We start from the raw sequence: 16,562 nt of genomic DNA, 5'->3' as shown, positions 1-16,562 counted from the left end.
CAAGGGAAGAAGGTATGCAGGATATTATTCTCCATTGCTTGAAGTCTCAAGTTTCTATCCCCTGTCTTAGAAGCAATTTAGGGGAGTCATGGACAGGTTCAGCTTCTATGGAGCACTATTAGGGGGACATTTCCTCTATACAGCTTGTTCCAGAGATCATCTTATCCATTCTCTTGCTTCCAAGTACACAAATCCCCTATAGCCCCTGACCCCTATGGAATTTTACCATGTCTTATAAGATCTACAGGGAAGGAAATGCATTATTTACCCCACCTCCTTAACCAAGAAGCAAATCCCCCAATCAAGACTAAATGCTGAGCTTTTTTTTTTTTGAAATCTTACCACATATTTCCCTGCTGCAATATAATAAACCACTGGAGAAACTTATGCCAACAAATGTGTTAAGGAGTAGTCTTATACCTCTTGTCCCATGGTGAAGCCTAGAACAGAGATAGAATTTAAATTCAAGGCCCTGAAGGCTGAATTAGAAATGCTCCTGAATTCATGTGGTGCCATGGCCTTAGAGCTCTTAGACCCCTCTGACTCTTGTAGTGTTGATGTACACTGGAGAAAGGGGCAAGTTTCCAGCTGTACCCATCCCCAACCCCTTGCTTCCTTCACTGTTCACATGCTAGGGTTAGGAGGGAAGAAATGAAGGAGAAAGGGGGTTCTCCCACTAGGTTGCCAAGGTGGCATTTCTTGCCATCCTCCTCCTTCCTCAGAAAATTCAACATTTTTAGTTCCATGCTTCATGAGACTAAGTTAGGTTAGGGACAAGGATAGGCACAGAGCTTGGAAAGCAGTGCCAGTAAAAACTTTATCACACTCCCCAGGCCCCCACCCAAGAGTTGCCTTCTCTTCCCCATTTTATATCCCCAAATCCCCTGAGAAGAGCAAGATCTGCCTAAGTGCCCCCCAGCCTCACCCAGCCCTTCCTTCAGACTGTGAGTCATCTCCTTGGCTGTCTCATTGCCTGCCTTCTTAACTGCAGACAGGATGAGAAGAGCTCTCCTCAGATCCCTCCAAAACAGTTTGGAAAGAATTTATCTAGGACCCCGTGCCTACTTCTAAGGGCCCCAGGGGTGTCAGCAGGGGAGGAAGGCTGTGCCAAGGGGCTGGAAAGGAAGATTCTCTTGTTGGGAGAGCAGATAAAAACCTGAAAGTGGTGACAAGGCAGAGGGCGAAGTTTGGGAACTGAGACCTGTAGTCCCACCTGTGGGGCTGGCTGCCTAATGTGTGGCAGGACATTTAGAGCAAGTATGGTTTGTAGGATTTATTAAATGGCTGCTGTTTACAGAGCTGCTGTTTCTACTCTGGAACACACAGCAGTGGAAAGGAGCATGCATTGAAGGAGAGAGGGTGGCAGGCTTTCTGTAAGCCCTCTTTTTCACCCTTTGTCCATCCCAACTCCAACATATTGCAGTCATGTTAGAGCTAGGGCTAAAAGGCCCTAAAAGCATTCAGTCTATATTCTGGGTGTTTCTCCAAGGAACAGAGCCTCCTTTCTTGTAACTCCTGTCAGATCGGCCTCCCACTCCTAAGGCTTTTTTGTTTGTTTGTTTTTGAGATGGAGTCTCACTCTATCGCCCAGGCTGGAGAGTGCAGTGGCGTGATCTCAGCTCACTGCAACCTCTGCCTCCTGGGATCTAGTGATTCTCCTGCTTCAGCCTCCCAAGTACCTGGGATTATAGGTGCGCACCACCGTGCCTGGCTAATTTTTGTATTTTTAGTAGAGACGTGGTTTCACCATGTTGGCCAGGCTGGTCTCAAACTCCTGACCTCAAGTGATCCGCCTGCCTCGGCCTCCCAAAGTACTGGGATTACAGGAGTGTGGCTCAGCCTCTCATTTCTAAGGTTTAGCCAAGGGTGCCAGATCTTTGCGGGGAAGAGGGATGACTTGAAGTGAGTGGAAGTTAAAAATGGTAGTACCCAGAATTTCCTGCACTTTGGAGAAAAGAGACTAGGTGGGGTACTCAATGTTAGCCTACGGCTCAACTCTTACTCTAATAGGATCTCTTTCCTCTTTCTCCCCTAAATTTTTCCCACTGGTTGAAGAGAGATCTGGATGTCTAAACCTCCCATCTTGACACCTTGGAGTTTGTTAAGCAGGTCCCCTCTCTGTAGCTTCCAAAGCCATGAAGAAGGGGAAGGAAGGCCAAGACAGGGGTAGATAGAGGTGGCAGTGCCATGGTGTCCATCAGCACCCAAGGAGAAAGGCCAAGGAGAAGAAGGTAACTAGAGAGGAAGCCAGGAGGAGATGTCTGCTCCTAAAACAGCATTCTTACCCTATCCTCTCCTGCTTCCTCGATCACATGCCGACAGGGCTGTTTGCCCAGGTTGTGCCAGCTCGCCTGGCTAGTGATCCTGCTCTGCTGTGCAGGCAGCCAGCTCTCTGCCCCAGCACAGAGCACATGCTGAGGTCTCTCACACTCCTTTGCTCACTCATTTCCATGTGTCTATGTTGTGGATTCCTAGAAATGAAGGAGGGGACTGTGGGCTTGAAGATAGGAAGATGGCAGGCTCTGGGGCCCATTGGGCACATATCTGCCTGGCTGGAGGAAAGAAAGAGGGAGAAGGCTGCTGGTAGCTCAGCAAGCTCAAGGTTCTGGTGACTCATAGCAGTGGAGGTGGCTCACAAAAACAACAGAGGGGAAGGGATCCAGGCCTATTAGAGCTCTCTTTTGCCCCATATCTCCCCACTCTGAGCTCTGTGAATGAAGGTCCCTCATCTGGATTGTGGAGCAGGGGAGGCCCCAACTATAAAAAAACAGGGAAATGGGAGAGAAGAGAGCAGGGGAAGCTGAGCATTCCCAGTGAGAGGTATCTCAGTGAGGAAAGGATAGGAGAGGCCAGTTAGTCTTGCCCTACTGTATTCATTGGGTGCACAGGGGGTATGGGGCATCCACCTGTGCTAGGGTAGCTCAGTGCCCCTGGGCACTTTCCAGAAGAGGGGTTTCTAGGCAAACACAGTTACTCCTCCCTACCCTCACTTGCCTGCCCAGAACTCTAGGTACCCAGCTGACACTAAATTTTTAGAAGTAAAACAAGCTGTGTTATAACACCAGAACCTGGAAGGATAACTGCTGGGTCTCAGTCCTCTCCTTTCTGGAAACAGACACCTGGGACAAGAGAGAAGCAGCTAGGGACTCCTATGCTGGCTGAACCAAGGTAGTGGTGCAGGCTGTGGAGGTGGGTGCAGAACTATAGATCTTCAGAAGTGTCGATTTCCTCCTCCCTTGTGTGCCAGGCGGGCAGTATGCATCGTCTCCATTTTTCTGATAGAGGGGATAATAGGGTACTGGGTCTGAGGTCACACCAGGAGAAAGAGGCCAGAAAGTGGACCAGGAGAACCATTCATGCCTTGGACTCCAGTCCCAGGGGCCTATACTGGATCTGGTAAAGAGTAACAGCTAGGATAGCCGGGCACGGCAAATCACACCTGTAATCCCAGCACTCTGGGAGGCTGAGGCGGGTGGATCACGAGGTCAGGAGATAGAGACCATCCTGACCAACATGGTGAAACGCCGTCTCTACTAAAAGTACAAAAATGAGCCAGGCGTGGTGGCGTGCGCCTGTAGTCCCAGCTACTCAGGAGGCTGAGGCAGGAGAATCGCTTGAGCCCAGGAGGCAGAGGTTGCAGTGATCTCCGAGTTGAGATTGCGCCACTGCGCTCCAGCCTTCCAGCCTGGGTAACAGAGCGAGACTCCGTCTCAAAAAAAAAAAAAAAAAGAGTAACAGCCATCTTGTTTGCCAATGTATCCAGACACATAATAGTAAACATCTGGCTGGGCACAGTGGCTCATGCCTGTAATCCCAGCACTTCGGGAGGCCGACGCAGGCGGATCACAAGGTCAGGAGATCGAGACCTGGCTAATATGGTGAAACCCCGTCTCTATTAAAAATACAAAAAATTAGCCGGGCATGGTGGCAGGCTCCTGTAATCCCAGCTACTCAGGAGGCTGAGGCAGGGGAATCGCTTGAACCCGGGAGGCAGAGGTTGCAGTGAGCCGAGATCGCACCACTGCACCACTGTACTCCAGCCTGAGCAACAGAGCGAGACTCTGTCTCAAAAAATAAATTAATTGATTAATTAAAAAATAAACATCCCATCTTCAGAGAAGGATGGACTAAGAGGAGGAGGGTTCTGTGACAGAGCCTGAGTTCTCATTTGCCTATTTCTGTTCCTTCATTGCTGGCAGCTCTGCTCTCCTGCCAGGATGAGGGACCTCTGCCCACTTGCTCTTGGTGGTCCAGAGATGGCTTTGGTTAGAAAAAGGACAGAAGATTAGCCACTCCTTGTGTAGGAAGACAGGAACAGCTCCATTCCCCCAGCTCTCCCGGGCAGTATCAGAAGCCCCAGGTTCCCTGCTGGGAGATGCATAATAAAGCTCAGTCCTGAACTAAACCAACACATCACCTGGCCCTGGGTATAGAAGTAGTATTGTGAGAGGGATCTTGGGTCTTCCAGGCCAGGTGTAAGCAAATGTAGGGAGTTCAGCCCCAGGAGAGATAAAAGAATCATGCCATGGCCAGGCGCAGTGACTTATGCCTATAATCCCAGCACTTTGGGAGGCCGAGATGGGCGGATTGCTTGAGCTTAGGAGTTCGAGACCAGCCTGGGAAACATAGTGAAACCTCATCTCTAAACACACACACACACACACACACACACACACACACACACACACACAGAGCCAGGTGTGATGGCATACATCTCTAGTCCCAGCTACTTGGGAGGCTGAGGTGGGAGGATTGCTTGAGCCTGGGAGGTGGAGGTTGCAGTAAGCCAAGATTGTGCCACCATACTCCAGCCTGGGTAACAGAGTAAGACCCTGTCTCAAAAAAAAAAAAAAAAAAAGAAAACATGCCATGATACCACATGCTCCCTAATCCTCTACTTTCTCAAACCCTATTTTCTGCCTGCCTTTTCTTTCACCTCCCTTTAGCCAATTCCATTCCTGGCTACCTCATCCCCTCCAGTCTGAAAGGACGTGGTAAGTACTTGCCTGTTCCCTATGCTTTTCTCTCTCTCACCCTCTTCCTCTCCTCCCAGCTCCCAACTGAGAGCTATCCCTGTTTCAACTCTTTCCAGTGAATGCCACCAGGATCTGAACCCAAGATTCCAGCCTCAGTCACCATCCTGACCCTGAGAATGCCACTGGGATGGGGAGAACTTGTCAGTCTTCATCCTTCCCCACAAGTATACTGAGGCCAGGACAGGTATGTCCACTGCCATGAAGGGCCCTGCCCTGGAGTAGAAGGCAGCCATAGGGGTACAGTGGGGTCCCAGCCCTAAATGTGTGTATGCCTGTGCATTGGGCACACTGGTTTATTAGTGTTATTTCAGCATTGTGATGCAGAGAGAGTAAGTGTAACAGCTGCTCCTTGCTTGCAGTGTTTATTGTTACCTAGAGACAACCTCCTGGCTTTTTCCCAGCTCCCCCTCCCCCCTAGCCCAACCCCCTCCCTGCCAACAATCCTGCTCTCTCCACACTGATGGGAAATTTATAGCTTGCCCATACCATGCCTTTAACCCTCTCCTATCCATAGGGTAGATGGGCTGAGGGAAGCCAAGTGAGAAGCAGGCATGCTTGGGCACCAGCAGGGTAGAATAATGTGTGGAGGAGGGAGGGGGCAATGACACCCCTCCCATCCATTCTGTGTGTCCAGTCTTAGGCCCCCGCTGCCCTCCTGGCTCTCAGTGGAGAGAAAAGAGGAAATAAATTTGGACCCAGCCTTGAGATCCTGGAAGAGCTCCTTTGGATTTAGCCTTGGGATCCTAGCATCTCCTCACAAAATTATGATCTTCCCTGGGCATCTCTAAGCCACCAATTGGGTTGCCTGCACCTGAGCAAATACAGCAAGGTAGTATTGAAACAGAAGGGTAAATACAGAGTGGCAGAACCCTCAGATCCCTCCTTTATGTCTGAGAGAGAGGTAGCTGTAGAGATGTCATATCAAGACAAGAGGTGCTGGCTTGAGAAATGCTGGCTGGACTTCTACAGCTGGGTAGATGTTAGACGTGAAGCCAGCGGCTGAGTCTGGTGGGAGAAACTGCCCGCCTTAACATCACCCTGAGCGCAGCACTAAGATCCTGAGAGACCCCTGGGTCATTCTCTAAGCTGGTCTTTTTGATCTGGTTATGCTGCTGCTTTTTACTTTTCCTTCCTGGGTCATTTTCTCCTACACATCTTGTAGTTTGACACCTTGGGGTAGATCCAAGAGACTGAGAAGATGGAGGCATCCTAGTCATGGCCTCAACAAAGCTGGGGAAAGAAAAACTCCTTCTGTCCTCTCTTGACCTTTCATGGAGGGGCACTGTGTCTTCTACTCACCATCCTCACTGGAAACAGAAGAGAGGAAAAAGCATCAGATTTTAGCAGAAAGGATAGAGGGTAGACATATGGAAAAACTTACTCATGGGATGAAAGACTTCAGATTGGACCTGCTTCTCTTCTGAGATTTTTCTTCTGCCTGCCGGTTTGTTTTTGTGTCTACCTAAGAGGCATTGGATGTAGCACAGTTACTTTTCCAGGCCTCTTCCAGACAGCCTCAGCACAGTTTCCATACAGTGCACTGCTTCTTGGTTCTTCTAAATGTCATGTAGTATGTGTGGTGGTTAGATCACAAGTTTTGGAGACAGACAGCCCTGGGTTCCAGTGCCATCTCTGCCACTTACCAGCTGTGCTACCTTGGTAATTCACTTAACCTCTTTGAGTCCTAGTTTTCTTGTAAAATGCAGATAAACAACTACTCCTTAAGTTTGTTGTGAGAATTTCGTGAAATAATGTGTGTAAAGCACCTACAACAGTGCCTGATACTCAGTAGATGCTCACTCAACAGTGGCTGGTGCAAGAGTACTACTACTTTTATGAAGTTAGCAGGGCTGATATTGCTTCAAAGACTTTGTGAGTCCCCTGAGATTAAAGGCCAAATGTATGTGCATATGCTGGGGGAGAATGTAGTTTTCTACACGATGTGGAGTAGGGGTGGCCATCCTCTGGAAAGAAAGTAGTCCCAGTACTTGACTCAGACTCCCCAAGAAATCAGTTACCCCATTCCTATGCCTCTCAAGCCAGAGTACCTTGGCCACTGTTCTGCCTGGAAGTTCAGCTTCATCCAGGATGGAGCGGGGAGAGATAGTCATTAGAAGGATAGCAGCAACTAGCATTTGCTAGGCAGTTTACAGTTCGTTAATTACATTTATCTGCATTAGCTCTTTTGATACCCAGAACCAGTAAAGAGAACTCCATTTATTGATGCCTGTATGCCAGGCATTGTACTGAGTGTGTTTTTTAAAGTATGTTTAAAGCCTATAGAGTATTTCATCCCCTGGATATGCTGTGATTTATAAGGCTCATCCCCTATTTTGAATCATTTAGTTATTTTTTCTGTTATAAAAAATACCACAGTGAATATCCAAACAAATAAAACTTCATGCATTTTATTTTATTTTATTTACTTTTTGAGACGGAGTTTTGCTCTTGTTGCCCAGGCTGGAGTGCAATGGTGCAGTCTCGGCTCACTGCAACCTCTGCCTCCTGGATTCAAGTGATTCTCCTGCCTCAGCCTCCCAAGTAGCTGGGATTATAGGCGTGTGCCACCATGCCTAGCTAATTTTCGTATTTTTAGTAGAGACGGGGTTTCATCATGTTGGCCAGGCTGGTCTTGAATTCCTGACCTCAGGTGATCCACCCACCTCGGCCTCCCAAAGTGTTGGGATTACAGGTGTGAGCCACTGCGCCCGGCCTTCATGCATTTTAAATAGTTAATTCTGAGACATGGAATTATTGGTCAATGGATACAAATACCCACCTCCCATGGTTGTGTTCATTTTATTGATGTACACTAATGAGAATATAATATTTATTAGTCTTCCTCGTTGGAATTCTACATTGGAAACACAAGGCGGCCCCTTTTCCCTCCTATACCCAAAAGAGACATTAATAATCTATCAAGGCTTTTAAAATTGAGATCATTGTAGATCCACATGCAGCTGTAAGAAATAATACAGAGAGGTCTCTTGTACATTTTGCCCACTTTCACCGAATGGTGACATTTTATAAAACTACAGTATAATGTCACAACAACCAGAATATTGACCTTGATATAATCTACCAGTCATATCCAGATTTCTCTAGTTTTACTTGTTCTCATATGTATATATATTAAGTACTATACAATTTTATTACCTGTGTAATTTTATGTATCTACCACTACAGTCAAGAAGCTGAACAGTTCTAACACAACAAGAATTCTTCATGTTGCCCTTTTATATTCACACCTCCTTCCCTCTCACCCACCTCATCCCCTCCTTAACCCTTGACACCACTAATCTGTCTTCTAAAATTTCGTAGTTTCAAAAATGGAATAATGTAGTACATAACTTTTTAGGATTGTCTTTTTTATTGTTTTAGACAGGATCTTGCTCTGTCACCCAGAATGGAGTACAGTGTCTCAATCATAGCTCACTGCAGCCTTGAAAGCCTGGGCTTATTAGCTGGGCATGGTGGCATGCTCCCGTAGTCCCAGCTACTTGGAAGACTGAGGTGGGAGGATCTCTTGAGCCTGAGCAGCAGAGATTGTGGTAAGCCAAGATCATGCCACTGCACGCCAGCCTGGGTGACGCAGCAAGACCCCATCTCATAAAAAAGAAAAAATGTTAAAAAAAAAAAAAAGAGAGAAAAAAAAATCCTAAGTGGCTGAGACTACAGGTGCCTGCCACCATGCCAGACTAATTTTTAAATTTTTGTAGGAATGTAAAATGGGGCCTTGCTATGTTGCCCAGGGTGGTCTCAAACTCCTAGCCGCAAGCAGTGTTTCTGCCTTAGGCTCTCAAGTTGCTGAGACTACAGGCATGAGCCACTGTGCCTAGGTTGTCTTTTTTCATGCAGCATAATTCCCTGAGATCTGAGTTTTTATGTGTATCAATAGTTCATTCCTTTTATTTATTCCATGGTATGAATATACCACAGTTTGGCCAGTTACCTGTAGAAGGACATCTGGACTAATTCCAGTTTTTGGCTATTACAAATAAAGCTGCTATGAACATTCACGTACAGATTTTTGTGTGAACATAAACTTTTTTTTATATTACCAGGTTGCCCATCAGCAAGGTTCTCTCACTTTGTACTCATTAGCAATGAATGAAATAGCTCATTTCACTTGTTTGCTGAATGTTTTATATTCATAATTATTAAACTTCTTAATTGGGCATGGCACTACTATTATCTCCATTTTATAGATGTGGAAAATTGAGGCTCATGTTAAATCATTTTCCCAAGATCACATGTTAAGTGACAAAGAAGAGCCTGGAATCCAAGATAATAAGGCTTTTTCCACCACAGCTGACTTTTCAGGTGGAGGCCTTTCTACACTTCACTAAGGTTGCTGAAAAGAGGGTGTGGGTGCTACTAGCAGAGAGATGTTGGGGGCAGGGAGAGCACTGGAGCAGCCTGGGTCAACTCAGGTCCTCACAGCCAACTTCAGTCCATAGATCAAAAGAGCAGCACAGGCCATGTGGGGTGGCTCACGCCTGTAATCCCAGCACTTTGAGAGGCCGAGGCAGGTGGATCACTTGAGGTCCAGGAGTTTGAGACCAGCCTGGCCAACAGGGTGAAACCCCATCTCTACTAAAAATACAAAAATTAGCCGGGCGTGGTGGCAAGCACCTGTAATCTCAGCTACTCAGGAGGCTGAGGCAGGAGAATCGCCTCCACCAGGGGGTGGAGGCTGCAGTGAGCTGAGATCGTGCCGCTGCACTCCAGCCTGGGCGATGCAGCAAGACTCTGTCTCAAAAAAAAACAAACAAAAAGCAGCAGTGTCATGGATCAGGGGACCCGTGCCCTTGAAATTGTTTCCCCTTTGCCAGAGAACAAGGCTAAAGTGAATGGTGCGCCTGAGCAGTCTATCCAGACACCTGAGACCTGGAATGGGGAAGGGAGGACCCAGCCTTTGGATGCCTATTAGAGGATGAGATATTAAGGTCCTCTTTGGAAATGTGCTGTTGAATGTGTTTATGAGGCCTGAGGAAATTGAGACTTATGATAAGTGAGCTCTCTATTCTGAGGGGTAAGGGAGATATAGCACTTTTTGTTGTTTTTGAACAGGGGAACTATAGTTCATTTACAAACCCATACATCCACATACACCCCTTGGGCAGGCTCAGTGTCTAGGACGTGGTAGAGAGGGCATGAGCACAGTGGAAGCAAAAATGCCAATTCAGTGCTTAGTGCTGACTTTACTACCGTTCTTCATGGCAACTGAACTCATGGACAGCTCAGGAGAAGCTAGAGAAATTGTTTTGTCTGTCACTCAGCCTCTGGGGCACTGGTTGAAGCTGACAGGTGGAAACCTAGAGTTGGCCCAGACATGATGAATGCAGAGATGCCAATTTGTAGGAGAGTAGGGTTGGCTCCTCTCCTGGGAGTTCTGTCTGGCCAAAGGCTCCCACCTCCCACCTCCTGCTGGAGCTGGCTCTTTTATAGTTGATGTTACCATTGCTCTCTTGGCCTATTCCAGCAGCTGTGGACTCCTAACAGTTTTCCCCACTCGCTTACAGCTGCAGAGTCAGGCTAAGATTACGTATCACTCCTCCATCTTCTTGGGCCCATCAGGAACAGCATATCTCCCAGTGGTACCCACTGTCCCTGCCCAGTAGTCCCAGCCATGTGGGATATAAACACTGAGGCTAGACCTGGAATGGGGACTATAAGGATTATTTTTTTTTTATTTTTTTGAGATGGAGTCTTGCCCTGTCACCCAGGCTGGAGTGCAGTGGCGCGATCTTGGCTCACTGCAACCTCCGCCTCCCGGGTTCAAGCGATTCTCCTGCCCCAGCCTCCCAAGTAGCTGGGATTACAGGCGCGCACCTCCATGCCCAGCTAATTTTTGCATTTTTAGTAGAGACGGGGTTTCACCATGTTGGTCAGGCTGGTCTCAAACTTCTGACCTTGTGATCCACCCGCCTCAGCCTCCCAAAGTGCTGGGATTACAGGCGTGAGCCACCGTGCCCGGCTGGGGACTATAAGGATTATATAGGCACCACACTTTATCATCAAAACAACTAGAGATACCCATTCTGAACCTCTGTCCTCTGGTTGGGAGTTCTTAGACAAAGGGAGACCACTCTTTACTAGCTCTTTCACCTCTACCCACTCTGAGATTTTCTGGCTCTGGGAGGTCCTGACTGTGGCTGGGAAGACAGCTACCTTCTCTTAGAGCCAAGATGGTGAGGAAATCTCAAGACCCCTCCCTGCCTTGTTCCCTTTCCTTGGCTGCTTCTCTATTCAGGTCCCCACCTCTCCTGGTACCACTCCATTCCCATTCCTTCTTTCTGTTCTCCTCTCTCTCTCTCTCAGCAAGTTTTTTATGTGATTACAGGCACTGCATGGTAATTAGTGCTAAACTCATTTGCACAACTACAGTTAATTGGCTACAACAATTAATTAATGTGTTGGAAATTTGGCACTGGAAAAAAAAGTTTGTCATCAAAAAAAGGGCAAAAAATTGTAGAGTGAGGTACCCATAAAAATCGAGGGTAGGCTTCAAAAGCCCAGCTGGGCCTCAAACTTCAGGCCTGCCTCAGCTGCTTTTCCACTCTCAACTTCAACGCATTTTCCTCTCTTATTTTTTTCCTCCTTTCTTTCTCTGTCTCTCTCCTCTCCTTTTTTTTTCTTTTTCTTTTCTTTTCTTTTTTTTTTTTTTTTACAACTTAAGCAAACTCATTTCCCTGATAAAATATAGCATGACTAATGGCTAGAGCATGTAAAAATCATTGGGAAAATGTCCTTGGAAGACGAATGCATTTTCAGCAGAATAATTAACTTAATTAACAAATTCACATGCATATTCATCAGGCTATTAATGTCTTCTCGGCTCAGCTTGATGAACATTGCGGTAATAACCATCTCATTTACATACTGCATTCTACTGCGATCCAAAACAGAGACAACATACAGGCATATACACACACACACACTCTCACACACGAATACACATAACATGCCTGGGCCACTCTTGACTTCCAGGTTGGCTGGGAGAGTGTGTGTGTGTAAGCGAGGCAGGGTAGGGAGTGGGTGAGTGGGAACCCTGACTGGGTGGTGTGATCTTTAGATGGCCATGAGTCAGGTGGGCTAGGGATACCCACATGTAAATATCTGAGAGAACTCAATATTCTCTCTCTCTCTCTTTTTCCTTGTTTCCATTTCTCTGTGTCATTTTCTCTCTTCTTCTCTTGCTTCCCGCCCCCCCCCCCCCCCGCCCCCATATCTCTCTAGGGAAAAACTTGGTATCTGTGCCAACTTTTTTCCCCCTCCCCTCCTCCCTCTCTCTTCTCCTTCCACTCTCCCAACTGCTGCCAGCCGGCATCAGCGCCGAATTGCCATCTCCTTGAGCTCTCTGTGGAGCAATCTCAGAGAGCAGTAAGGTGTGACGCGAGGCTCTGCCGGCTTCGCAGCACCGCCTGCGGAAAGAGCGCAGGATGGCGGAGGAAGATTAAGAGAAATCGCGAGCAGGGCTCGGCTGCCATTGGTGTGTGCAAACGCCGAGGAGGAAGGGAGAGGGAGAGTGAGAGTGAGGAAGGGGGGAGAGAAGGGGGAAAAACCAGCAGCTGTCGGCCTAATTCTTCTAACACTCTGCTTGTGGTCATATTAGAAAAACAGATTATGCCCCTCGGTGCCACTCACTTATACTTGACATACGTTAATGTTCTATATCTCCATTTTCCGGTTCTTGATGACGGTGGACTTGCGGTCGAGGAGGATGGGGGCCTGGGTGGCCAAGGGGCACAAAAAACCCTGTCCTCTCATTCTCTCCTGACCTTGAACCCCCAGTCTGTACTCGCCCTTTAGAAAGCAAACCAGTTTACATCTGATGCCACCATTTGGCGTTTTGCAGCCCCTTATAAGATGCAGAGGTCAGAGGATACCTGGAGGACCTTACCCCTAAGTCACCCCTCCTTTGTAGTCTTAATAGGTCACTTTAGGACCAAGTGAGACCAGTTTTTGTGGCACTACCCCCCAACCTTTCTATGGGCTCTCTCCCTCAAATCAGAAGTTGAGGGTCAGAGAAGGGAGTCTATGATAGTGTGTGTCCCAAGAGGGGGTTACAGAGAAGCCATAAGCAAAACAAGGCCAGGATTGTTTCTGGGTTGCTGTGGAAACCAGGTTCCCTCCTCCTGGCAGGAATGGAGGAGTGCCTAAGGCCTTCCTCCTACCACCAATCCTGAGGGTTGTAAAGGCGGAGTTTGCTAAGGCCTGGGGAAAGGGCTGGTCTTGGAGGGCAAACCAACCATTCCCTATAGCTGGCCTGCTATTCAGAGGTCTTTGACCCCCACCTTTCCTACCCTCCCACCTCTATATTCAGTCAAAGGAGGCTTTTTCCTCTGGTACCTTGTCCTCTATGGAGACCTGTTGCTTAGCAACCACTAGTGCTTTCTTCTTAATAACTCACACGGACGGAGAGATAAAATATCTGTGTCTATATTCAGTTCCCCTCCCCTGTCTATTTATATTTAATAACTGAAGCCCTGTCTTGGGTTCCCTTAGCACCTGCCTTAGAGAGCTCTTAGAGGGATTATCCGCAGCCTGAAGAAAGAAGGTTACAACTGAGGAAGAACTTCTGAACAGGAAAGAGTGGAAGAAAAGACTGCAGTAGGTAGAGCATCAAGGGAAGCTGTGGAAATATATTTTCTTAAGTACAGGTAGAGAGGGGAAACAAAATATTTAGAACTTGGAATGTGGGAAGGGGATATCCACAGGGATTCTTAAGGGACAGCTCCAGGTCCTGGAGTGGACCCTAACAGCTGCTTCCAGGCTGGCATTTGCCACTCCCCACGCCCTTCCCTGCCCCTGCTTCCTGGCCACTTCCAGTCTATGTCCCTCTCATATTTCTTTTGTTTGTTTGTTTGCTTGTTTGTTTTGAGACAGTCTCGCTCTGTCGCCCAGGCTGGAGTGCAGTGGTGTAATCTCGGCTCACTGCAAGCTCTGCCTACCAGGTTCATGCCATTCTCCTGCCTCAGCCTCCTGAGTAGCTGGAACTATAGGTGCCCGCCACCACGCCCAGCTAATTTTTTAGTATTTTTAATAGAGATGGGGTTTCACTGTGTTAGCCAGGATGGTCTCGATCTCCTGACCTTGTGATCTGCCCACCTCAGCCTCCCAAAGTGCTGGGATTACAGGCGTGAGCCGCCGCACCCGGCCTGTTTGTTTGTTTGTTTGTTTAAAAAAAACGGAGTTTCGCTCTTCTTGCCCAGGCTGGAGTACAATGGCATGATCCCAGCTCACTGCAACTTTTGCCTCCCAGGTTCAAGCGATTCTTCTGCCTTAGCCTCCCAAGTAGCTGGGATTACAGGCATGCACCACCACGCCCAGCTAATTTTTGTATTTTTAGTAGAGACGAGGTCAGGCTGGTCTCAAACTCCTGACCTCAGGTGATCTACCTGCCTCAGCCTCCCAAAATGCTGGGATTACAGGCGTGAGCCACCGTGCCCAGCTTCCCTCTCATATTTCTATCTGTAAGCAGCCTGTTGGATCTCCAGTTTCCTAGTGTCTGGATGTTGGTACCCAGGAGAGGGGGCTGTGCTGATGTGTGTCCCCCAAGGTCTGGGTACTTCCCCGTTTTTTAGTCACTAGGAAGGAGTTCTTCTGAACTCTCCACTAGAAAACCCCACACCTGACCTGGCAGTGGGGGCTGTACAATAACCAAAAAATGAGCAAGGAAGGTCTACAGTAGCCTAGGCCTGTATGTAGAGTCAGGAGACTTGGATTTAGTCACTTCTCCTTACTCTCCTGTGATCCCAGGTTATTATCCACTTGATCTTTTAAAGCCCTTGTTGCTTCATCTATAGGCCAGGAATAATAATAAAGTTTACCTTACTGGACTTCAGCAGGATCAGTTAAAGTAATATGTGAAAGAAAATATGCTGCAAACTGTCACATTTAACTAAAATATTTTAAGTTCTGGAAAAGGTCTGATTGCTAGGGAGAGGGAGGCATCATGAATCCAGCCCAGCCCTGGGCTTAGGAGTGTCCCTTCCCACAGCTGTCACGGCCTCTGGTCTTCCATTAGTTTGTTGGCAAGAGGGGTATGACTCTGCTCTCTGGTCATTAGGGCAAGGAGCTATAAAAATCAAAATCAAACACCAAGCAGTCTAGGGAGAGTTGTGCAGTGTTGTCCCTATCATTTTTCTCACCTCAGACCCAACCTCTGGCCTCTAGTTTTCGGCTGCCAAGACAGCAGCCCTACCGACACCCCACCCTGACCCTCTGCCCCTTTCGGCAGTCAGCACCTTTGCTGCCATCGTGCTAGCTCACAGACTGTACAGTTTCACCCGCCATACCCCCCTTCTCTGCACCTCTTCCAACCCGAGCCTTCTGTGGCAGACAGATGGGGTGTCTGCGATGGAAAAAGCTCTGGGCTCTACGCCGTCTTGGGTGGGCAGCCCCCCTCCCCAACTCCCCATTACTCCCTCTCCCCACCTAAGACACTCAGATTCACCCCAGGCAGCACTAGAAGGGGCTGAGAATTCCAACTCTCTTCTCTTCTCAGGCTCAGCTCCAGAAGCAGACCCAGAATGGCATCCTTCTCCGAGACCCAGACCCCAGCCCCTCTTCATGGAAGACCAGCACAAAGGAGGAAGTAGGTTAGGGAATGGTAAGGCTCCATGTGATGGAACTAATGTGGAGAGGCCTGGGGCCTTTCCCTGAGGACTGGATGGCTGGAGTTTGGGAGCCTGAGTTGACAGAGGAGGCTAAACCCGGGCAGCTACTTTGTTCCAGAAATCTAAGGTCCCTGGAGGGAGGCTCTGCTTTGGGAGGGGGAAGGGAGCTAACATTGCAGAGCACCAACTGTGAACCAGGTACAATGGCAGAGCCTTTCCATACCTGTACTCACAACTAGCGGGTGAGGAGTCAGGGCAAATAGGTGTCTCATAGCTCCCCATATCTCGGCAGTCGACCACCTCCTCCTTTGATTCTCTGATGTCACTGCCAGTTCTCCTCCTATTGCTCTGACCTGTCTTTCTCTGTGTCCTTTGCAAACTCATTCTCAACTCCTTAGACTCAGTCAAGTCCCCCAGTTACACACTTCCATGGTACTATATATCGTTCCTTCAGAGCACTTAACACAGTTATTTCCTATGTATTTGTCCAGTCAAATACATTTTCCTATGTATTTGATCCTAGTTTCATTGGATGGAAAGTTCCACAAGGTCAGTGACCATTTCTATCTGTGTTCACCAATGTGTTCCCAGTGCCCAGAAACAATGCCTAGCATAAAGCAGCTGTTTTGTAAATACTTGTTCAATGAATGAATAAATGACAAAAGAACATCTCTCTGGCCTAAACTCCCTTCTTAGCCACTCCCTCACCCTGAGCTCACCCACCCCAATGTGTGGACCAGGGAACAAAGTACCTGGGAGGTCAGGCCACCTTGTTCTCCCTCATCAGGACAGGACCAGTCCTAGTTTCAGGGTATGGGGCCATTGCTGTGCCAGAGCCTGGTCCTGCCTGTCTGCTCTTCAGCTTTTCCAGGGACTGAGATAATTCAAAGTCTCAACAGTT

The 16,562-nt window shown here is 48.0% G+C and overlaps 1 protein-coding gene across 35 annotated transcripts in view; it reads left to right on the top strand.

The window, feature by feature from the left end:
- The window catches only part of CDK12 (cyclin dependent kinase 12), a 105,715-nt gene extending 89,385 nt beyond the window's left edge, over positions 1–16,330 (top strand). For 8 of the 35 annotated variants that reach the window (XM_063706451.1, XM_063706448.1, XM_063706447.1 and 5 more), the window contains 4 exons: positions 4,947–4,994; positions 5,093–5,220; positions 13,548–13,656; positions 15,550–16,330. The gene's annotated coding sequence lies outside the window, so the exon portion shown is untranslated. Of the gene's footprint in view, positions 1–4,946; positions 4,995–5,092; positions 5,221–5,670; positions 5,866–8,417; positions 8,588–13,547; positions 13,657–15,549 lie in introns of all 35 variants that reach the window. The other 27 variants (XM_055388178.2, XM_063706446.1, XM_063706458.1 and 24 more) reach the window with 12 other exon arrangements.
- Positions 16,331–16,562: the final 232 nt, after the last annotated feature.

Source organism: Gorilla gorilla, chromosome 4 (genome assembly GCF_029281585.2).
Source record: "Gorilla gorilla gorilla isolate KB3781 chromosome 4, NHGRI_mGorGor1-v2.1_pri, whole genome shotgun sequence".
NCBI lineage: Eukaryota > Metazoa > Chordata > Mammalia > Primates > Hominidae > Gorilla > Gorilla gorilla.
Note: the sequence above shows the minus strand (reverse complement) of the source record. Positions and strands in the feature narration are given on the sequence as shown.